This window comes from Stomoxys calcitrans, chromosome 5 (assembly GCF_963082655.1).
Source record: "Stomoxys calcitrans chromosome 5, idStoCalc2.1, whole genome shotgun sequence".
Lineage (NCBI taxonomy): Eukaryota > Metazoa > Arthropoda > Insecta > Diptera > Muscidae > Stomoxys > Stomoxys calcitrans.
The window spans coordinates 55,591,082-55,616,116 of record NC_081556.1 but is presented as its reverse complement, the minus strand read 5'-3'; the positions used below and the strand labels follow the sequence as shown (position 1 = coordinate 55,616,116).

General features: G+C 39.1%; 1 long non-coding RNA gene across 2 annotated transcripts in view; it reads right to left on the bottom strand.

Moving 5' to 3' along the window:
• Positions 1–1,536: 1,536 nt before the first annotated feature.
• The window catches only part of LOC106084905 (uncharacterized), a 417,203-nt gene continuing 393,704 nt past the window's right edge, over positions 1,537–25,035 (bottom strand). For both annotated transcript variants that reach the window (XR_009398537.1, XR_009398536.1), the window contains exon 13: positions 1,537–1,611. This is a non-coding gene — a long non-coding RNA (uncharacterized LOC106084905). The remainder of the gene's footprint in view (positions 1,612–25,035) is intronic.

Here is a 25,035-nt window from a genome sequence, read left to right as displayed (position 1 = left end):
ATATTTTTAACTCTTAAATTGAACGTTATTTTATATTCATACTACCGATGATAAGGCGGTTAAATGGTTCAAGCTCCAATTCACTGCCCAGACTCTATTCATAACTAAGCTTTTGATGGATTTTCTGTTAGTTTGTCCGGCTGTAGAACTCATATTCTGTTTCATAGAAAGCTGAAAAATGCAAAACAAAAAAAAAAGGAAACTATTAATACAAACATTGCAAAAGAAAACAATTGATTTATTATTTCATGTGGCAATTATTTCATTTTGTTCAATCAATCAAACACACGCTTTGGCAGGTTCTCAAATGAAATGCATATTTGTTTGTTTGTTTTAATTTTCCCTTTGGGGTCGGGCAAATGTTTAATAAAATATTTATGCATCCAACCAGGCAACTAACCGACCAGCCACTCAGTCAGTCAGTCAGTCAGCCATCCATCCATGCAGCCCGTATAGACAGGTATTTGCTTTGGCCTTATTGTTATATCAAAGGTGGCCCTGATAGACATGCGGACGAGTGAGTCCAATTGACAGACAGACAGACAGACAATTGTTTCAAAAATTCATTGGAATATTTGCAATTTTCAATTACCTCGACACATCAGCAACAGCAGTGGCGTTGCCATTGCCACAATCAAAAAGAAACCAAAAAAAAAACAACAAGTGCCCAGGACGAAATCAGCTTTTGTAAATAGTTAAAGGATTTGAAATACGATTCATTAAGAATGAATGGATTTTTCAATATCTTCGGTATGCGGCATTAAATGCGAATTAATTTTAGTTTATCCATTTCCCATTTTTGTTCTATTTTCGCCCCTTTGCTTCTTCCTATGAGGAAAACATCTGTGGAGCAGTATTACTAATCAACGTTTCACAAATTTGATTGCTGAAAAAATTGCCCATTGCAAAGTAAAAGCGATCGAAAAAACGTTGGATGAGTATAAATAACAAACACTTCAAAAATTAAATAAGCATTAGTGAAACTCGAAGAACCCTCCTTAGCTTTGCCAGGGTCGATACTTTCAACAATTAATCTTCGAAGGAGATAATACATAAGTAGCAATGTTGGCGGTGTGACATTCAAGTCTCGATTAAAGAATATGACAGTGGTTTTTGTGATAATTGTTGAAAACTCAAAGAAATGCAATCCAGAGACCCCAAGTGTTAGAGTTAAGTTTAAATGATTTAAAATCGTCGGTTAGGTTAGTTTTAAGTGGCAGTCTGCCATCAGACTCACTTAGGAACAGAAGAAGGAAGATACCTTCTAGTTCCTATTGTTGAACCATCCAGATCTCTTTAAAAAGTCCAATAACTCGCGAACGTTCACATCCACTAAATGAGACAGATTCTCAAAGAAATGAGAACCTAAAGTTCTGCTAGTGCGGGACACACACATTGTATCCCCAAAAATATGAAAAGCATCGTTACTTTAAAGTAATCCACTGACGGATAAATTCTCAAATATTGGTTCTTGCATTTATTGATAATATTTACCGAAGTAAAGTCAAATCCAATTCTTCAGAAGTAAATTTGTATATACATACCATTTAATGTACAATTGTAAGGGGCTCTTCATTTGCATTTTCATATTTAGTGAACTGCTCAAAGCAACTGAAAGTAAAGAGAATAAAGATAATTTATTATTTTAAAATTTTGAAAAGCTCAAATTATAGCTATGATATATATTTGCTCTCTATTTAAAATTGGAATATTTTATATATATTACAAAGAGATATGACCAACAATACAAAACTTAACGTGAAAATGGGTCATTACCAGGCTTTTACCATCGACAATGATATGTATAACACCATAAATGAACATAAATTACATTAAAATTTAGTTTATACTAGCTGGTACGATGTGCTTCGCTACACCCCAAGGCAACCTCTAAAATTACATATGTATATTGAAATTTTTTTTTGCAAATATGGAAACACATAAAAAGTAACATAAAAAATGAAGTCTGGAATTTCGTGCTACTAACAAAATCCTTAATTGTTCTCCATGCAACATCCCTAAGTCGGTTCATGTCTGGTATTGTGTACCCACCTAAGTGCCGGTGTCTGTTGGCCACAATAGTCAGGCAATGACAAAGGAAATGCTCCAACTTCTTATCATCTTCGCCACATTCTATAACTTGCCACATCTATACTGCATAAGTGAGCTCCAAGTCCTACGTGTCCCGTTATGACACCTAAAGCTAAACTTTTTTCAGTAATAGTCCTACCTTCTCAGGAACCAGATCCCTTAATAGCATTTTGTCGTCTTGCCGACCATGTCACTATCACAATGCTTTCACTGGGACTGCGTCGCTTCGAAAGGCTACGGATTAATAAAGTTTATTGATAGTGGCTCTCCGGCCTTCATGGCCAAATTGTCTATCCCAAGCACGCAGACGATGCGCATCGTTCCATTCTCAGAGAAGGCGTTATCTCCTTCTTACAACCCAGGACCGTTTGTGACCTGCACGAAAATAAAACGTTTGTGACATTTTTACAACAAACAAAATACTTTTATCACGACGTTTTTCTTTTATTGTAACCATGAACGTTTCGCTTCAACATATCAAACGTTAGCCATAAACGTAGCATTACATTTTTTTCTGTAATTTTTATTTGTAAACCCTTTAGCAGCTTTGCCTACGGTAAAATGATCTTTCTTTTCAGTAAAACCAAACACTTTTGTTTGTTTCTCTTTCGAGACGAGCTCAATGATCGGAGATGCAAATGGAAAAGGAAAGCCAAAGATAGCAACACACACCTACCACTATGGGACGCGTTTCGTCCTTGGTTAGAAGACTTTTCAACCATATAAGGTGTGATGGCTTCAAGGGCCGTGCGTTGGTATGTTGTATTTAAATCGTATTAATAGCGAAAACGCATCTATGATACCACATTAACCAAGCTAGACAACCCTGCTTATTAGCTGTACTTTTCCCAATGCATGTATATTTGTGTAATGACAGACATTCTGTCTGTGACAAATTACACTTCTTCCGTACTACACATTAATTTGTTCATCTGTTGGAAGTTGTAGGATGGCTTCGAACGCTAAGACAACGGTAATGGCTCTCGCTGTTGCTCCGTGTGCCCAGGTTCGAATCCTGGCCGGGCTCGGCCGATTTTTTAATTTTTCAAGTTTTTTGCCTTTTATATTTGAATCGTATTAATTGCGAAAACGCATCTATGGCGCAATTACCACATTAACCACGCTCGACAACCATGTCTACTAGCTATACTTTTTCCCAGTGCATGTGTTTTTGTATAATGATAGACTTTTTCTGTGGCAGTTACACTACTTCCGTATGATTCTTTGCATCTGTTAGAAGTTGTATTGATTGCTTCGAACGTTAGCTAAAGGCAACGGCTCTCGCTGTTGCTTCGTGTTCCCAGGTCCGAGTCCCGGCCGGGCTCTGCCGACTTTTTTCCATTTTCAAGTTTTTTTGCCTGTTAGGGCGAAGATTATTAAATTTTAAGTGTTGTTTTTTTCTCTTTCGAGACGAGCTGAATGATCGGAGATTGCAAATGGAAAAGGAAAGCCAAATATAGCAACACACACCAACCACGCGTTTCGTCTTTGGTGTGATGGCTTTAAGGGCCGTGCGTTGGTATGTTGTAATGTTGTATTTGAATCGTATTAATTGCGAAAACACATTTATGATACAATTACCACATTAACCACGTTTGAAAACCCTGTCTATTAGTTGTACTCTTACGTGTTTGAGAAAAAAAGTACACTTGGCGAAAATTTTCTCTATGTGCTCTTATGGTCAGTTTACTCTCCGAAAAGATGTTCACACTCGTCTTACTCGCCCATCTTATGCATTTTGTGACCTAAATATTGTCAGACTGTCGGAAACAGTTCTTAGTCCCTGGGTTTTCAATGAAGATTCCCGGACCCACTCCGTTTTCTAGATGGCAATAGTAGAGTTCCGCTAATCGAGGACTGTGCTGCTGTCAGCAGTATGGTCTCAAATATCCGATCTGCAATCTCTTCCATTTCTTCCAGGTTTTCCAGCGTTACCTTGATAATACCGTGATGGTGTGAACTGCTCTTCTATCCATTCTTCCATCACCTTAAGTTTCACAGCCACTGTGGCTGCCTCACACTTAATCTATATGTCTATGGGTCGGATATCTAGATATCTAAAAGCCACCATAGCGCAGAGGTTAGTATGTTCGCCTATGACGCCGAACGCCTGAGTACAAATGTTTACCGTTGGTTATCCCCTTACTATTAATGGAGAAGTTTGCATTGTTGCTTATTGGAATGTTGATGGGGAAATTTGCATTTGCAATAGTCTCCAGTGTCGTAGTGAGCGAGGTCACAATTGCCCCACCTATGCCAAGACAACATGTTCTCTGAACCTGTTGTATTATCCTTATGTTGCACTTTTTCTCCATCGCAATCCATCAAGCATCTGAGGTCTAATCATGCACCTCCCTTGCCAATGGACTATCCTTGGATTCAGGCCCCATTTCTAGCCTACGGTCCATCTACTTATCGCCCATCATATGTGAGCCTTCTCAGTACGCTACTGAAAGTTACACTTCCAATTGAGATTCCTGACCAAGATCACTACTAAATGTTTGATCTTGTCAGACATCGAAATCGTTCTGATAAGAAAACGTGGTATATCAAATTGAGCCATTTTCGTCTTCCTCGTGAAGAGGTAGATTTCAGTTTTCTCTTAACGTTGAGACCTCAAATTTAAGCCCCGTCATATGTTATCTCTAAGACCATTTTGGCCTTTCCGCGTAGCTGATTCGCATCCTTACCCTTAGAAATATTATAACATCGTTTGCATATCAGACCGATTCAATTACCTCCTCAGCAAGTATCCGTAATAGGTTATTATTCCTTTATATTTATATCATGGGAACCTCAATTTATACACCTGTTCTTTATCATGTGGTTTATCGTATGATACTGGTCAAAGGACTGGAACAGTGTGTCGGTCCGCACATTGTTAAAGGCCCCCTCGATGTCAATGCATACCGCCAATGTGTATGTCCTGACATCGAAGGATTCTTCTAGTTTATGCGCAAACTCGTGCATGACAGTCTCCACCGACCTTCTCTTACATACACATGCTATTTGCATTTGAGCAGTTCCCTAGATGTCCTACTCTTAATCGTAATATCCACAATACATTCGATGACTTTCTGTAGAAAGGATGTAAGGCTAATTCTGTAGGTCTTTGGTGTCGCATAACTTGCCTTGCCGGGATCGGGTATAAATACTACCCTTGCCTTCTGCCAGGCTTTCGGATTATGCGTATATGAACTAAACTAAAAACTAAATTTCCCATGAACATTTTATTATCAATGAGTACAGTCTGATTAAAATTTAAGCTAAATGATGAGGGACTTCCTTCCTGCAATGCGACATTGGGGAGAAGCTTTTACTTAATGGAATGTTCCTGAGCAAATTTGCAAGACATAATGCCATTATAAATAATTGGTAATGGACTTTTGATCCTTACAGGGTCGAAAAGGAAACAAAAAATTATAAAGAACTTGTTAAGAAACGAATCGATCAATTCATCTTTTCCATCGTCTCCCTTTGTACATTAATGTACATTAAATTGCTTCAAATTAATTCAAGTCGATAAGTTCTATGAACAGTTATCAAATTATTTTTTTCCAAGTTGCATCCACAAAAGTAACTGACCAGTTTTATTAAGCAGTTCCCTTGGAATAGATATGGTATGCATTTCAGTTTTCTTTATATTCAACAAGAATGAAGGCAACAACAAGAAAGGAAAACCTTTATGAGCACTATGAGATGTATGTATAAACATTTAGCATTGTTATCCTGGAATTGTATGCAATGTAACTTTTCATTGTTTTTCGAGCTCCTGCTTTTGTACTTCTTCCACTTGGTGTTTGGTGCCACCAGAGATGCTTTACTCTAAACCCAATTTTTCGGAACAACTTGGAGGGACACTGAAGTACACAGAGGGGATAAAGGACATAGTGCTGCGGCATTCACTGAATGCTTGCGAATGGAATGCAATAAAAACAAATAGAAATTTATTGCTGGATATTTTTGACAAGTTTCGGCTTTTAACATACATACATAAATTATAGCTAGCTAAGATTTTTTTTTTAGTTTGACTTCATTCCTCAGAAATAAAATCTGAAAAATCTGAAAAGGGAAGAAAATGAGAAGCCTTAAGGTCATACGGATAGCAGATTAGAATTCTTTTGGGCAAATGTAAGTCAAGCTTTTAAAATTCTTGCCTTCATCTCTTTTCTCGGTATGTTTGAGGACATTTTTTTATTAAACGTAATTTTTTTATCTGAAAAGGCAAATTGGACAAATCATATATGCATATGTGAAAGCTTAGTTAATTCTGAATCGATTTCATAAAAAATCCTACACTTATTGCGAGATGAATAATTTAACCTTGGATACCGAAGATTTTTACCCTATTTGGTTCGTTATACTTTTTCTAATGTGCGGCCCTTGGAGCATCCATACCAAAGCGATACCTGACGATGGTCTCCTTTAACAGAGAATTCGAAACACGTTATACCATCGTTGGTGGATCGTATCCTTAAGCTTTCATTTTTCATGGCATTAAAATTTTCGAACACTAAGCTCATCTTCAACCCGGCCGATACGGGATAACTATGAGCACCATACAGGCTGGGACTTCGACCTCCGACTTGGGTGTTGTCCATCGTTATCGCGGGAAGCTTAGCTTAGCCTGGGGCGTCCACAGGTTGCGGATAGTAGAAAGCTTCGTTTTTATGCGGAGTTGTTGCAAACGGGGCCACGGGCAGTCAGTGATTTCCAGAGGGGAGAGGTCAGGTGGCATCGGCCCTTAATTAAATACTGATTGCGAATGATACTCGAGATGACAAGGCGAGTTATTGGCGCCTTCAAATAACCGATGGTCAAAATCAGCATCTGTTCCAAGATTAGGGGCGGCTGGAGGCGACCTTCGGATCTTGGAGCAAGCAAGCGATAACGAGGGATACATGTGTGATCCCACTAAACTCCTGCGTTTGGGGCGCTGGACTAGTAACTCGCCCCTGGAAAATTATAAGAATTACTATGAGAAACGCAAACGAAAAAAAGGGCCATGATTTGCCGATCTGCACCTTGAATGTCCGATGGATGCGATGGACCGGAAATGACTTCCCAACAACACCAAACGGTGGCGAATTTTATTATAGCTGCCATAACACGAGGCATGAATTTGCCGGGGATTTGTGGTTAGTCGGAGACTGAAACACCTTCTCTCAAGCTTTACTCCGGTAGATGAGATGCTCTCCACAATCCGCATAAAAGCCAAAGTCTTCAACATCAGCCTTATTTGTGTCCATGGCCCGACGGAGGACAAGGACGAGCAGAACAAGGATAATTTCTATGAGCGCCTAGAGAGAGAATATGACCGCTGCCCCCTCCATGATATAAAATCGTTCTGGGAGATTTTAATGCGAAGATAGGAAAGGGAGACATCTTTGGTCCAACAATGGAAAGTTTAGCCACCACGAGATTACTGGACGTAATGGCTTGAGGCTGATAGATTTCCCCGCGACAACAAACATGGTAGTTTGTAGCACCAGATTTTTATATAAAAATGCTCACAAAGCCACATGGCTGTCACCCGATCAAAACACGAGGAACCAAATTGATCACGTTGTGATAGATGGAAGGCATTCTTCCAGCGTGTTAGATGTACGATCGATCCACGGATTGATACGGGTCATTACTTTGTTGCAGTAAAGGTCCGCACCCGTTTGAGCTTGACAAGGAAAGTACGATTTGACACTGCACGGAAGCTGGACATTGAAAAGATGCAAACACAACAGATGGCAACGGCATACTCCACTCGACTGATCCAACTGCTTGATGAAAGCACTCCTTGTTTCGATGATATAATGGTGCCGTGGCAAACCATTGCTCACTCTATGGAAAATGCAGCGAAATCCGTACTTGGGTACCAGAGGCCTCCCCCAAGAAACCCATGGTACGACCAAGAGTGTCGAGATGCTATTCAAGCCAAGAATGTGGCGTACAGAGCAGCCCTACAATGAGTAGCAACGCTGAAGGAGATGAAGGAGAGGTATCGAGAGAAAAGGAGAGAGGAGTAACGTCCCAGAAAAAAAAGCTAATGGAAAGACGTGAGTGGGTGCAAATTGAGATGTACAGGAGTCAGAATGAAGTCCGAAAATTCTACCAAAGAATTAAACATCAAACCCATGGCTTTGGTGCAGGCACATTCTTCTGCAGAGACAAAGAAGGAAATCTGGTAACTGACACAGATAGCGTGCTGAGGATATGGAAAGAACATTTTACCAAACTGGTAGTGCCCGACGTTTGCGGCGAGGAGGATACCGCAGAACCAATCCCTGATGATGGTATAAAATGTTTACCTCCTAGTCAGAATGAGGTCCAAGTAACAGTGACCCGACAAAAGAACAACAAGGCAGCAGGTGCCAACGGGTTACCCGCTCAACTATTTAAGACTGGAGGCGACACACTGCGCCAAATCCTGGAAAAGACCAGAGAAGGACAAATCAACAACTTCAAATTGCTTTCTATGCATTCAAAGGATAACACTTGCTGATACACGTTCCTCAGTAAGGATAGGAAAGAATCTCTCTGAACCATTTAATAACAAACGACGTTTAAGACAAGGGGACAACCTATCGTGTGATCTCTTTAATATCCTGCTGGAGAAGATTAATGGATGGTATTAACTCCCAAAACGCCCTGTTTAACCGTTAGGTAAACAAAATGGAGAAAGTTGGGAACCACAACTTTGAGATAGTCAGAAATCCAACCAAAAGTAACCCAAACGAATGACACAAGTTTTGAGATAAAGCAAAGTATAAAACTGGCAAACAGATGCTACTTTTGATTAAGTAAGCAGTTTTGAAACCACCTCTCGACAGACGAAGATTACACAGATGACGTATTGCTTGGAGTGTTTGAGAGACAGGTTCTTCGTAAAATATATATAGACAAGTTGTGTTAATAGAGAATATAGGCGTCTTATGTATGAACTGTATAACGACGATAGCATAGCTACACGTTTTAAAATACAACGGCTGCGTTGGCTAGGTCATGTTGTCAGAACGTATGAAGAAGCTTCAGCAAAGAAGTGTTTTGAAGGCAAACACGTTGGTATACGCAAATCAGGACGACCAAAAGCCCGATGGAAAGATCAAGTTGTGGGAGACACTTCGAAACTTGGTGTCAGCGATTATAAAATGAGCGCAGAAGACCGAGGCGCTTGGAACGCTATTCTATGTTCGGCTAGTGGAACAAATGTTCTGTCATAGCCAATGAAAGTAATGTAAAGTAAGCTAAGCACGCAAAAAGGTTTTTTTTCTTCCAAGCTGGTTTTTACCTATATACTTGTTTTCATTTTCAGTATTGTGCTACATTCCGATACCAATGGTTCATAGGCCATCAGAAGCCACGAAACATAAAACTTTTGCCAATGAGCTTTTTTTCGGTAGAAGAATAGCAAATGGAATAATTAAGGATAAAAAAGAGAATTCCACGTCCACCTACATGACCACATGCACTTAGGCTCCATCACCCACAGCCCAAGTAAAAGAAAGGGAATGAGACGACTTACGAGAATTGCCCAACAATTTCAATGTAAAATCAAATAACAATTTCGAATGCTGATGAATACAAATGTTCACTTAATTCTTACCAAATGCCAGTCAGATAGTAGTGCCTTTAAAGCAGGTTAATTTTCCTGTTAACGGCTTGTTTCACTTGTTAGTGGAGAGAGAGAGAGCGATAGAGTCTTGGTATGTCTATGTTAGTATGTTAAAGTAAATCAGAACATATTTCCACACACTCAAATACACACACTCCCACACAAGCATTTGTCAATGTGTGGCTGGGGACAACGCAGCCACTGCCCACAGGAAGAGGATATGTGAATAATGTGAAAATGTATTGTACTACACATGTGTATATGGTGGGAACAGTGTGTATGGGTATGCGCGGGAGTGAGTACCCTTCTGGCCATTCAAGCTCTTATGGCCGTGTGTGCACCACTTGTTAACATTTTTGACCATTATAATAGGCTTACAAGAACAAGAACAACAGCTACGACAATGCAATTTAAAATGTTCTGTTTTGTTGTTTTTTCCCTTCATCTTCATGTTATGGCCTGATTTGCTTGCTCCCCTAAGTATCACGTTCCACCACTCACAGTGCATGCCATTGCCAGCCTTTGCATTTACCCAAAAAAAAAAGATGTACAAGGGTCATTTAAGTACAACTTAGAAAGAGTTTTTCTTCGATTTAGTTTTGTTTTGGCATACGTAGGAATAGTCAAAGGTTTTCAAATTGAGATAGAACATTTTTGGCATCTTTAATAAGGGTACATACTTGTAATCATTTGTTTGTATTTGAAATACTTTTTGTGAAGCATCTAGATGCAACTAAAATCAACTTACATTAATTTTATGATCCTCAGTTATTAAAAAACAAATTTTTAAAGACATTCAATCCCGAGAACCTATTTTTGAGGGAGAGGATATAAGATTCGACCAGGCCGATCTAAGCTTGTTGTTGTTTTAGCCACATTTGATTCAGTCTGAGATCATTTTGACCTGTGTACCATCTCCAGTACTACAATTCTGTAACTTTTAAGGAACATCGTTTTGTTTAATTTTTTTGACAAAAATTGTTTGCACGATCCATGCGGATCGTGCCATTCTCAGAGAAGGCGTTAGTCCCCTTCTTACACTCCAAGACTGTTCGTGACTTTACCGTCTTGGTTGTTATTGCCCTTATGGCCATTTTACTGTCCGTAAAGATGTTCACACTCGACGTCCTTGCGTTAGCACTAAACCACATCACGCAATTCGTGATTGCCCAGGCAATCTAAAACAGATCTTAGCCCGAGGTTTCTCAATGCAGACCTCCAGTTCCACTCTGCCCTTTAGCTTTGATCCATCTGTGTAGCAATATCTTCCAGATGGCAATACTTGGGTTCCGTCAATTCAAAACTGTGCCGCTGGCAGCAGTGCTTCGCCTTCGACCACAAATATCGTCTCACATATCTGATCGGAAACCCCTCCATTCCCTCCAGGTTTCCTATCGTTGCCTAGATTATACGGTGATGGTATGAGCTGTTCCTATCCTCTATCCATTCTCCCATCGCCTTAAGTCTCATAGACTCAGTGACTGATTCACACTTAATCTGTATGTCTATGGGTCGGATATCTAGAATAGTCTCCAGTGCCCTAGTGGGCATGGTCGTCGTTGCCTATGCCAAGACAACATGTTCTCTGAACCTGTTGTATTGTCCTTGTTATGCACTTTTTCTCCATCGCAATCCACCAAACTACTGAGGCGTAAGTAAGTATTGGTCTAATCACGCTCCTGTAGAGCCAGTGGACTATCTTAGGATTCAGTCCCCATTTCGAGCCGACGGTCCGTTTACATAGTGCCTAACATCTGTGAGCCTTATCAGTACGCTCCTGTATGTGACCCTTCCAATTCAGTTTCATGTCCAAGATCACACCTAAGTATTTGACCTTGTCAGATATCGAAATCGTCTTATTGAGGGAGCATGGTGCGTTAAATTGGTTCACCTTCGTCTTCCTCATGAACAGGCATATTTCAGTCTTCTCTGGGTCTAGCCCAGTCATATGCCATATGCAAGACCCTTTCGGCCCTTCTGCATAGCTTGTGCGGATCCTTACCCCTTAGAAGTATTATAACATCGTCTAACGCGTAGCAGACGGGTTCAAATCCCTCCACAGTCAGCATCCGTAATAGGTTACTTATGATGGTCACTCATGAAAGTGGCGATAAAATGTCTCGTTGAGGCGTGCCTTGTGCAACTTTCGTATGGTGATTTCGATTGTGAAAAAAAGTGCAGCATTTTTTCGACATGTTGCACTGAGATCGAAATTTTGTGTTCGATTCTCCAAAAAAGTGTAACCCCACCACCTGGTAAATGTTCGTTTGTAATGGTGTTGCCCACTGAAAGTGAAAAAATGCTGCATTTTCTGCACCGTGGCTAGGCTAGGATGGAGAATGCCGCACTTTAAATCAGCTGCTATCATCTCATGTGCATGCCACCGTTCAAGCAAATTTTGGTTGCAAAGAAGAAGAAGAAAACAATTTATAGAAAGTTTGGCAAAATATTAAAAAGAAATACATAAAAAAAGGAAAAAGTAATCGCGTTTTATTTAGCTAACGGCATATTAGATGCATTGCTACATTTTACAGCATTATTTGGTTGAAATTACAATATACGGGCATATTAACATGTTCGATTGAAAATGTAAAAAGTGTAAAACTATGAGAGGGATAAGGCAGCATTCCCAAAATGTTGTCCCGTATAAGTGCAACATTAGTGTAACATTTTTTTTCAGAATCGAAATCACCATTATATTTATGTCATGGGATCCGCAATTTATCCACCTGTTCCTTAGGATATGGTTTTTATAGTCTTTAAGGACCTGATCCACCCGGTACTGTTCTAAGGATTGGATCAGAGTGTCGGTCCGCACATTGTTAAAAGCCCCCTCGTTGTCAATGCATACCGCCCGTGTGTACGTTTTGGCATCGAAAGATTGTACTATTTTATGCACAAACTACAGGGCAGTCTCCATCAACCTTCCCTTGACGTAGGCATGCGGTTTGTATTTAAGTAATTCGCTGGATGTCCTACTTTTTATCATGGTATCCACATTACGTTCCATGGTTTTGAGTAGAAAGGACGTAAGGCTTATAGGTCTGCAGGCCTTTGGTGCCGCACAACTTGCCTTGCCGGGCTTGGGTACAAATACCACCTTTGCCTCCTGCCAGGCTTTCAGAGTATATGGAAGTCTTAGGCACGCTGTGAAAATACAGGCCAGATGGGGTGCTAGATAGTCCGTCTCCTTCTGTAGTAATGCCGGAAAAATTCCATCAGTTTAGCGAGACTTAAATGGTTTGATGCTCAAAGCTTCAAAGCTTACTTTTCCATAAATTCTGCAATGATAAGCCTTCGATCATTCGCATTATTCCCAGATTTCGGTGTCTCCGTGAGTTCCGTCGTATCATGTGGAAAATGCGTTTTCATCAAAAGCCTTAACATGTAATCCGTTGTCTCTGCTCTCACTCCCAAGTCGTCTATTAACGTTTCAGTTTGTGCATGGGTTTTTGAGAGAAACTTTTTATCTTGGCGACTAGGTTTAAAACGGGCGGTAACCTGATATAGCTGCCATGTAAACCGATCTCCAGATTGGACTTTTGGAGTCACTAGAGGGTGTAATTCTTATACAATTTGATTGAAATTTTACTCGTGGTGTCCTGGTTTGACTTTCAACAACTGTATCGAGTATGGTCCAAATCGGTTTTTAACCTGATATAGCTCCCATATAAACCGATCCCCCGATTATTTTTCTTAATCCTCTGGAGAGAGCAGTTCTTATCTGAAAAGTTCCATGATGACTTCATCTATGGCCTTTAATATACATGCCAAGTATGGTCTGAATATGTGTAGAACATGATATAGCTGCCATGTACACCGATCTTCCGATTTTACTTCTTGATCCCCTACAGGGCGATGTTGTTATCTGATTTGGATGAAATTATGCACAACCACTTCTCCTATGACTTTCAATTCTTATCCATTATTCTTTTCTCTCCTCTTCTTGACAAATGCGATCCATGGTGATATAGCCCCCATATAGACCGATCCCCAGATTTAGGGTCTTAGGCCCATAAAAGCCACATTTATTATCCGATTTTGCTCAAATTTGGGGCAGTGAGTTGTGTTAGGCCCTACGACATCCTTCGTCAATTTGGCCAAGATGGGTCCAGATTTGGATATAGCTGCCATATAGACCGATCCTCCGATTTAGGATCTAAGGCCCATAATAGCCACATTTATTATCCGATTTTAATGAAATTTAAGACAGTAAGTTGTGTTAGGCCCTTCGACATCCTTCATCAATTTGGTCCAGATCGGTTCAGATTTGGATATAACTGCAATATTGACCGATCTCCCGATTTAAGGTTTTTTGCCATTAAAACCCGAATTTTTTATCCGATGTCGCCGAAATTTGGGACAGTGAGTTACATTTAGCCCTTCGACATCCTTCTTCAATTTGGCTCCGATCGGTCCAGATTTGGATATAGCTATCATATAGACCGATGCTCCGATTTATGGCCTTAGGCCTATAAAAGGCGCATTTATTGTCCGATGTCGCCGAAATTTGGGACATTGAGTTAGGTTAAACCCCTCGACATAGTTCTGCATTATGGCACAGATCGGTCAAGATTTGGATATACCTGCCATATAGACCGATCTCTCGGTTTTAGGTTTTGGGGCCAGAAAAAGCGCATTTATTGTCTGATGTCGCTGCAATTAGGGACAGTGAGTTGTGTTGGGCCCTTCGACATCCTTCTTCAATTTCACTCAGATCGATCAAGATTTGGATATAGCTGCAATATAGACCGATATCACGATTTAAAGTCTTGGCCCCAAAAAAGACGCATTTACAATCCGATTTAACTGAAATTTGACACATTGACTTATGTTAGGCTTTTGGACATCCATGTTGTATATGGTTCAGATCGGTTTTTTTTTAGATATAGCTACTAGAAAGACCAATATTTTTTTATACATAATTGAACAATGACTTGTACTTATTAGTATTTGGTCCAAATCGGATCTGGATCGAACTGCTATGGGACATAAGGTATGCAATTTTCACTGGATTTTGATGAAAGGTGGTTTACATATATACCGGAGGTGGTCGGTGTCCAAAGTTCGGCCCGGCCGAACTTAACGCCTTTTTACTTGTTTTTATCTGCTTCGGTGGGCAAGACGCTGTGGGAGTTGCTGCCATCTATTTTGTCTTGTCTCCATTTTCACTGATTCTGTTTCGATACTTTCAAAGGCTGCAGTTACTACATCTGGTGACAGATTCGGATGTCGATATCATCGGCACAGGCGAATAGCATTTGTTCTTGTGTGAGTATTGTGCCATATATGTTCACATCTGCATCTCGTATAATCTTTTTTATAAGGCGTGAAAGAGATCACACGATAAGCTGTCTCCTGGTCTGATACCTCGTTTGGTATTGAATGGTTCGTAGAGATGATTTCCTATTTTTACCGAGAAACGCGTATGGGAGCAAGCGTCGTCCTGCAGAGTCTTATTAATTTACCAAACTCAAACATGGCTTGAAGTACCTTTGAACGTGTAGGGCTTTCGAAAGCGGCTTTTTGGTCAACGAAAAGATGTTAAGTGTTGATCTGTCCTTATGGGGTCTTTTCTTATTCTCATTGGGTTTAAATTTTAATCTTACACACAGTACACTCTAGAGTATCTTGTATGTTACCTCCAGTCTTAAATAGTTTAGCTGGCAACCCATCGGCTTCTGCTGTTTGTTGTTCTTCAGTCAGGTCATTTATAGTTGGACCTCATTCTGAATGGGAAGTAAACATCGTGTGGCTTACTTCCACAAAACTACATCATTAGGTTTATGTTTGATGACACAGTTTGGTCTTTTCAATTGTTTTGAAGCCCATTCCAGCAAAATACACCAAACAACTATCCTGCAATAACGAAGAACCGATTGTATCTGAAAATCCTTATCTGAACTGATAAAAAAAAAAAATTACCAAAATCGGAATAGGAAGTAAATGGGGGAAGTTAATGCAGACAGACATGGCTATATAAGAAGTAATTCTTCATTTTTTCTGAGATTCCTTTTGCTCAAGACAAGGAAATTGAGAATAAAATTTGTTTTGTTGGGTAAATAAATATTATTCCCATCCCATTAATTTATATTTGAAGTGGCAAATCGGTACTAATTCAATGTCCGTTAACAGTATAGTTAAATATTGCCAACATATTCCCCAGAAGACTACTGCTTAACACGTAAGTACCCCATCAACATTCTGGAGTGGATTCGTAAATTCATGTAACAACGAACGTGTTGTAGCACTTGGTTCTCTTGCCACAGAGACGTGTCCGGGATCGAATGGGCCTAATGTATGATAAACCTTGAGTTTCTTTTTTTTCAGACAACTGCTTGATGCCAATCTGTAGATGATTTTAGTAATTATTATAGTTCTTCCATGTTTTTTAAACATATCATAATAGTCGGCAAGCCTTTGTCCCTTAAAATTGTGTAAAAATGCCTAAAATTGCTTTAGGTATATGCATGTTTTCAAAGGAGAGTGTTTCCATTGTACTGAAGGACGACATTGTCTGTGGTTTTGGGTGTGATGGGCTGGTAATGCCGTGCAACTTCCTTGCTTGTTTCATGTATTTTGAGTTTGAGTATAGGAATTTAAAGAATAGCTTAGTTCAGAGATGGGAAATTTGATTTAAACTTGGAAATATAACATAGACTTAATATTTTCCACCAATAATGCGATTCGACTAAGTATTTTTCAGTATGTGGGATCCATTGTTATTATATGCAAAGAGGATTGAAATAACAGAGAAATGTTTGTGCTCTCGATATTTTACAGCAAATGTCAAGCTTATAGGTGTCGGTAATTATTATATTTTTTTTTTCAAAGCAAGCAGCTCTGCCGAAAAAATTAAAAAAATCAAACTTACAGTAAAAAGAAAGAAAGATACATACGTTGGAAGCTACGACTGCCGAAACCCGATAAACGTGCATTACGCTGCGGGAAAGGAAATAATGGATATTTAGAAAATGCGAACGACGCAAACTGCATGCCATTGAGAGTAGAATTCTGCTCATTTATCTATATTCACAAGCAGCACCAACCAGTCTATGCGCGAGGTTCATATTCTTTTGCTATAAATAATTTATCTGTGTTATATGTAATCAATTGCTGATTAGTTTCTAGTGTATCCTGATATTGGTGTGGGTACCGCTTATTTAACATATTTATGTGAAAGTACCAAAAAACTCCTGCGTCGTAAAAAACAACAGATGGCGTTAGTGGTTTACTAATGTTGACTTTTTAACTGTTAGCCATTATTTTTCAATATCTGCATGCATATGGTTTAGTTTGCTCCGAAACTGTAAACTCTTATATGTTCTTTGCTATTGAAGTGAACGTTTCTGTTCACCATAGTCTTACTGAACGAATGTGCCGAAAGATGCAATTGGAGGAGGGTAGTAGATATCTCTATCCGTTCGAAAGTTCTAGAAGTAAGTGAACAAGAGACTTGCAAATTTGGTAGGACCCGCCAAATTCGTATGTGGGGAGGACTGTCAATTATTTAATAGGACAAGGCAAACAATCGTAATTCCCCTCCAATGAGCTACGTACACTCTAGGTTCCTGTAATTCGTTTCCCACCTCAGTTTTACCTATACAAAATATCATGAATATATCTTCATTATTTAAAAGAAGTAAATCGGCCGGGCCGATACCCACCACCTCGTTTATTTATATAATCCACCTTTCGTCATAATCCAGTGAAAAATGCGTTATTTATGCACCCATAGTAGCTATATCGAAATATGATCCGATTTGGACCAAATTCTGCACGTACATTGAGTGCTCTAATAACTACAAGTTAAATTTTGGTTCAATATTGGTTGTTGTTATTGTAGGCGCATTTTCATGTGGAGGTGGCGATCCTGGTCAAGCTCCTGTAGGTGAGAAAGCTTGGTCCGGTAAAAAGGACCGATTAAAAGGTGGCATTAACTCGCCTTGTCATATCGAGCATCAAATGCACTCAATATTCGAGCAAGAGCCCGTACCGTCCGACCTCTCACTGAGACTCTCCGCTCGATACAGCTGATTGTCCGCGACTGTCGTTCCAGCTACTCCATATGAAGCACTCCACTATCCACAACCTGTGGTCGCGCCCGGTAGCTTGCGGCTAAGCTTCTCGTGACAGCAATGAGCACCACACAGATCGCACTAGTTGCTTTTTTTGGCAGCTATTTCCGATCTGAAACATATAGAATACAGATGTCGAAAAGCCAAACATATGTCGCTGTGTCAAATTTCAACGAAATCGAATAATAAATGCGCCTTTAATGGGGCCAAGACCTTAAATCAGGAGATCAGTCTATAGGGCAGATATATCCAAATCTGGACCGAACTAGGCCGTCTTCAAGAAGGATATCGAGGGGCCTACCACAACCCATTCTCCTAAATTTCAGCGAAATCGGACAAAAAATTCGTCTTTCATGGGCCCAAGGCCTTTAATCGAGATATTGGTTTATATGTCAGCTATATCCAAATCTGTACCGAACTGAGCCAGACTGAAGGAGGATGCCTTGTGGCTTAATACAAGTCACTGTCTCAAATTTCAGCAAAATTGGATAGTAAATGTGTCTTTTATGGGCTTAAGACCTTTAATCGGCAGATTGATCATATAGATCGATATTAGGATATAGCTGCCATATAGGCCTAACACAACTCACTGTATTACATTTCTGCGAAATCGAACAATAAATACGTCTTTTATGGGCCCAAGACTTTAAATGGGGTGATAGTTCTATATGGGCATAGTCCGATATAACCTGCCTATGGACAAAAAAAGAGTCTGTGCTAAGTTGCAGCTCAATATCTCTATTTTTAAAGACTGTAGCGTGATTTCAACTGATAGACGGACCGACTCAGGGATGGACATGGCTAGATTGTCTTGGATTTTTACGACGACCAAGAATATATATACCTTAAAGGTTTGGAAATGGATATTTCGATGTGTTGCCAACGGTATTACAAAAAAAAAAAAATGAAAATCCTTAGCTGGTGGTTAAAAAAATTTAGTAATTTAATGTTTTCTTACCCAATACCGAAAGATGTGGGTGCAAATCGAAATATGTCTTTCCGATACCAAACCCACTGCGTTGGTGTATTTGTACCACTGCATGTTGTACTTTCTATTAAAACACAGTGGTAAATATTCAGAGCTGAAACTTCATGACAACCTTATATATACGGTTACCAATGAATTTGTGAAATATTTTCATACCAGTTTGACCCGTACGCGAATGGGAAGCACTTGTTCGGGAAAGAGAGGTCCAAACAAAAACTATTCCTCTAACCATACCCTTGGCACCACTGAATGCTGTTCTCCATATGAAATACGCAGTGGCGCATCTATGCCAAGGATAACCACATGCATGAAAAAGTTTAGAGATAGGGATATTGAGCTCAAACTTTGTAGAGACTCTTTTTTCCATTTGCAGGTTAAGTTCGAAGATGGGCTATATTAGACTAAGTCTTTATATAAATCTCCCGGCAAGGGTCGTAAAAGGCGTAGTTTTGATACGATTTCGGTTAAATTTGGAACAATTCTTTTTATTAGATCCCTCAGCACCCGTTCCGATCGTTCCATATCTGGATAAAGCTGTTATATTTGATTCAAGTTACTGGGTCTAAAAAGGCGATTTTAAATGTTCATGACGAGTATGATTGAGATAAGACCATGTTTGGATATAGCTTCTATTTAGAAGTTCTTACGCCTTTAAATTGTGTTTTTAATGGTTCATTTCAACTGGTTTATATACCCTTCCATACCCGGGCACATATGTGTGTAAGATAGTGTAAATGCATGCCAAAATGCCTCAATTTTAAATGTGATTTCAATGGACGTCGCTTATATGAATAATGTTGGTCATAAATCTTCATTTGTGTTTTATATTTCGGTTGCTTTCGATTCAGGCCAATGTCGTTGCATTTGAGATTCCCTAACACTTGAGTCCTTTGTAGGACTTGCTGTGAGTGTTTTTAATGTTTCCTTTTTTTTTTTTTTGTGCGAGCAAGAGTGCGTGTGTAATTTATAGTGACTCTGCTGCGACTGCAGTACGCTTACCGTTTATTCTTTCATATGCTTTCATTTGGAAGGTATCGAAAGCAGCTTATGAATATGGTTGCCTTAATACTTTGTTGGGCAAGGTGGAATGGAAATTTTTGTGTACTTTCTAAAGTTGGCATTTAGGCAAAGGTCTAACCATGGTGGTATTTGTTAAAGGCATGAATAGAAATGGATGTAGAGGATTTTCGATTTTCGTGCCCCACGGCGATGGAGAAAATGCAAAATGAGGACCTTGCTACAAATTCTGAGAACGTTTTGATTTGGCATAGAAGAGGCGATAAGGAACACGTCTACCAGCGCACTGGAAACAATTCGGGATGTAGTTTAACTACACGTAGAAAAAAAAAGTAAACTTCTTTAGTGAGAACAATGGACTTTGTTTACGATGAAAGGACACAATTTTATACCATACACCGCACTAGTGGTTTTGTTTTAAATTCTTGCAAAAATCTGTGACAACTATTATGTTTTTTTTTTTACTCTGAGCATATATTCATGCTTGACACCTAAAACTTGTTATTCGGGGTTTTAACTAGATTTTATACCCACCACCGAAGGATGCAGGTATATTCATTTTGTCACTCCGTTTGCAACACATCGAAATATACATTTCCGACCCTATAAGGTACATATATTCTTGATCAGCGTGAAAATCTAAGACGATCTAGCCATGTCCGTCCGTTGAAATCACGCTACAGTCTTTAAAAATAGAGATATTGAGCTGAAATTTTGCACCGACCATATTTTTGTTCACAAGCAGGTTAAGTTCGAAGATGGGCTATATCGGACTATATATTGATATAGCCTCCATATAGACCGATCCGCCGATTTAGGGTCTTAGGCCCATATAAACTACATTTATTATCCGATTTTGCTGAAATTTGAGGCAATGAGTTGTGTTAGGCCGTTTGACACCATTCATCAATTTAGCCCTGATCGGTTCAGATTTGGATATAGCTACCATATAGACCGATCCTCCGATTTAAGGTCTTAAGCCCATAAAAGCCACATTTATTATATGATTTTGCTGAAATTTGGGAAAGTGAGTTGTGTTGGGCCCTTTGACATCTTACGTCAATTTGGCCCAAATCGGTCCAGATTTGGATATAGCTGCCATGTAGACCGATCCTCCGATTAAGGGTCTTAGGCCCATAAAAGCTGCATTTATTACCCGATTTTGCTGAAATTTGGGACAGTGAGTTGTGTTAGGCCCTTCAATATCCTTCTTCAATTTGGACTAGATCGGTATAGATTTGGATATAGCTGCCATATAGACCGATCTCTTGATTTAAGATTTTGGGCCCATAAAAGGCGCATTTATTGTCCGATTTGGCACAAATTTGGGACAGTGAGTTGTGTTAAGCACTTCAACATTTTTCTGGAACTTGACCAAATCGGTCCATATTTGGATATAGCTGCCATGTGGCCCTATAAATGACGCATTTGTAATCCGATTTCACTGAAATTTGACACAGTGACTTATATTAGGCTTTTCGACATCCGTGTCGCATATGGTTCAGATCGGCTTATTTTTAGATATAGCTACTAAAAATACCAATATTTTGTTAAACACAATTGAACAATAACTTGTACTTATTGGTATTTGGTCCAAATCGGAACATATTTCGATAAAACTGCTATGGGACGTAAGGTATGCAATTTTCACTGGATTTTGATGAAAGGTGGTTTACATATATATACACGAGTTGGTGGGTATCCAATGTTCGGCCCGTCCGAACTTAATGTCTTTTTACTTGTTTTTAAAGTAAAATGTGCATATTGAAAAGTATGGCAAGTTCAATTTAATATTATAGCATAATTCCGATTCAATATTTTACCAATTATAAACATATCTCTGTTGGTACTTCAAACTCTTTCAGATTTTATGTGGACCCCATGGGAAATGAGACAGGTTCCAAACCTGTCACGGAATTGGTCCTCTGGTGATAGGGATCGGTCCCAGTTCTCGTTCTTTTACATGGAAAAAACCTATCACTTTTTTAAAGGTTTGTCGATCGAGATGAAAAATTGCCAGCATTCCAACACCATAGGATAGGTCCTGGGACAGTTCGAAAAGGATGAGTATTCTTTGCAAGTATTTTTAAGAAAAATAACATAATTTAGCAAATAAATTTAACGGATAAGCAATTTTTAACAATTATTAAGCGACTTTTTAAAAAATAATTAAGAATCATTAGTTATGACAATTGAAACTTTTCATTCCCAAGGAAATGTCGACAGGTAACTAATTCTCCAGTTTAGGACCGGTATATTTGGGGCAATTGACTACACTTTTCCCGTAGAAGATTTATTTCGATATAATAATTCACAATTATGTAAAAAAGCTCCTAATTTAGCACAACTCCATTATGGTTTTGTATTATGATCAGCTGTATTCGTTATGCTATAAATAAAACAAATAGGTAGTAGTAGTACCCATGTGACATGTTCTTTAAATGACTTTCAGCTATATCAAGTTATAGATCCACATGGATATACTTTTAATGGTTATTAAAAGTCATAGTAAAATACCACCTCCAAAATTTCAGACACATCGAATAAAAATTGCATCAGCTTGAAAATGTGCACAGATACTTAGTATTGATGTAGGTTGTGGTGAATTTCAAATGGCCCATATCGGTTCAGATTAAGATATAGCTCCCATGTAAGCCGATCTCCCATATAAACCGAGTAGCTGGAAGCCGCAATTTTTGTTCGATTTGGGTGAAATTTTGCATGTAGTGTTCCGTTATGACTTCCAACAACTGTGTTAAGTAAGGTCTAAATCGGTCCATAACCTGATATAGCTCTCATATAAACCGATCTCCCGATTTGACTTCTTGAGCTCCAAAAATACACAATATTTGTTATACGGCTTCTAACAGCTGTGTTGATTTGGTCAAAATCGGTCAATAACCTGATAACCCATCTCCCGATTTGAATTCTTGAGCCCCTACAAGTCGTAATTTTTGTCCGATTTGGCTCAAATTTTGCACGTAGTGTTCTGTTGTGACTTCCAACAACCGCGCTAAGTACGGTCCAAATCGGTCTATAACCTAATACAGCTCCCATATAAACCGATTTGCCGATTTGAATTCTTGAGTACTTACATGCCGCAATTTTTGTTCGATTTGGGGGAAATTTGGCATGCGGTGTTCTGTTACGACTTGCAACAGTGCCATATACGGTCCAAATCAGTCTATAACCTGATATAGCTTCCATGTAAACCGCTCTCTTGATCATCCTTGTTCGGTTACAAGGAGCTGGTTTGACAGAAGTTTGGTATGTAGAATAAAATTATGGCCTTCAGCTAAATTTGTCTTGGGTTCCCTAGATTCGGGCTGGCTGAACATAGCTGGCTTTTACTTGTTGTACCTACTTAAGGTGAAACTTCCGAGTTTATCTTCCGCACTCGACCAAGCTGATCAACATACTGACTGCTCTTTGTTCAGTCGAATAAAGGTAAAATTTTTGCATGTGAGAATGTGTTTACAGCAGTGGTGAGTACACATTTGCAATCATGACCAAGCCCATGGGCTTGCTTAAAATTATTTTCTTGTGTACGTACACAGTTATGTGCAATAGTGAGAGTATTTTTGGCTACCGCTAAAATACTCACCATTTCTCTCTAGTAGGAGAGACACAAGAGAATAATTACTGGTCCGGTACACGGGTAATCGCTTGAGTTTTTCGAAGCACTTTAGCAAACAACAACAAAAGAAATGTCCTTTAACCGTAGGCGAAGCTGCTAAAGGGTTTACAATAAACAAAGTTAGTTACGTTAAATAATGCTTCGTTAATGGCAAAAGCTTGGAAAAAGAAAAATTTCATAAGAAAAATATTTTGTTTGTCGTTAATATGTTTCAAACATTTAATTTTTATACCCACCACCGTAGGAAAGGGGGTATATTCATTTTGTCATTCTGTTTGCAACACATCGGAATATCAATTTCCGACCATACAAAGTATATATATTTCGGATCGTCGTAAAATTCTAAGACGATTTAACGATATCCGTGTGTTTGTCCGTCTGTCCGTCCGTCTGTTGTAATCACTCAACAGGCTTCAAAAATTGAAATATTGAGCTGAAATTTGGCACAGATACGTCGATTTGATGCACGCTAGTCAAGTTCTTGAACGGGCCAAATCGGACCATATTTGGATATAGCTGCTATATAGACCGATCTGCCGATAAAGGTTCTAATGCCCATAAATGCTTTATTTTTTATCCGATTACACTGAAATTTGAAATAGTTGGTTATTTTAAGACTCCCGACATCTGACCTAAATATGGATTAGATCGTTCCATATTAAAAAATAGCTGCCATTTAGACCGATCTCTCGATAAAAGGTCTGAAGCCCATAAAAGCTTTATTTACTACCCGATTTCGCTGAAATTTAAAACAGTGGGTTATTTTAAGACTCCCGACATCTGACCTCAGATTGGACTATATTTAGATATAGCTGCCATATAGATCGATCTCCCGATATTGGATCTGAAGGCCATAAAGCTTTGTTTTTCATTGGATTTTGTAGTTTGGAATAGTGAATAGGTTAAGACCTCCCAACTTCCGACCTAAATATGGTTATGATCGGACTTTGTTTAGATATAGCCGCCATATAGACTGATCTGCCGATAAGGGGACTGAAGCCCATTAAAGCTTTATTTATTACCCTATTTCGCTGAAATTTGAAACAGTGAGTTTGTCTGAGCCTCCCGAAATCTGAACTATCGATATATCTGCCAAAAATACCAATATTTTGTTCTACAAATTTGAAATTGGGTGCTTAAGTTATCTAATTTTCACCGGATTGTGACGAAAGGGGGTTTACAAGGTGTTGGGTATCCAAAGTTCGGCCCGGCCGAACTGAATGCCTTTTGAGTTTTTTTGTGTGTACAGGTTATCGCTGGATTAAATCTGAGCCTCTTGTCGCCTTAATCTTTTTGTGGATTTTTCTGTAGCGCCATGTATAAATTAAATGGCGATTTAATAATTATGAAAAATATTCGCATTTGACTGGTGGCTAACGGCTAATATTTGATAATGCCATGTTCCGCTATACATATGTCAAGATAATTAATATGATTGTATTTGTGCTTTTGGTAGTGCTGTTCAAATTTAAATTGTCACAAGTGCATTTAATTGTACAGCCGCAAGACTTTGGCGCAGACACAAACACACTGAAATATCGTCACGCACACACGCTGTCACGCACACTTATAAACCCATAAGGATAACAAAATATTCTCGTTATCATTATCATGACTG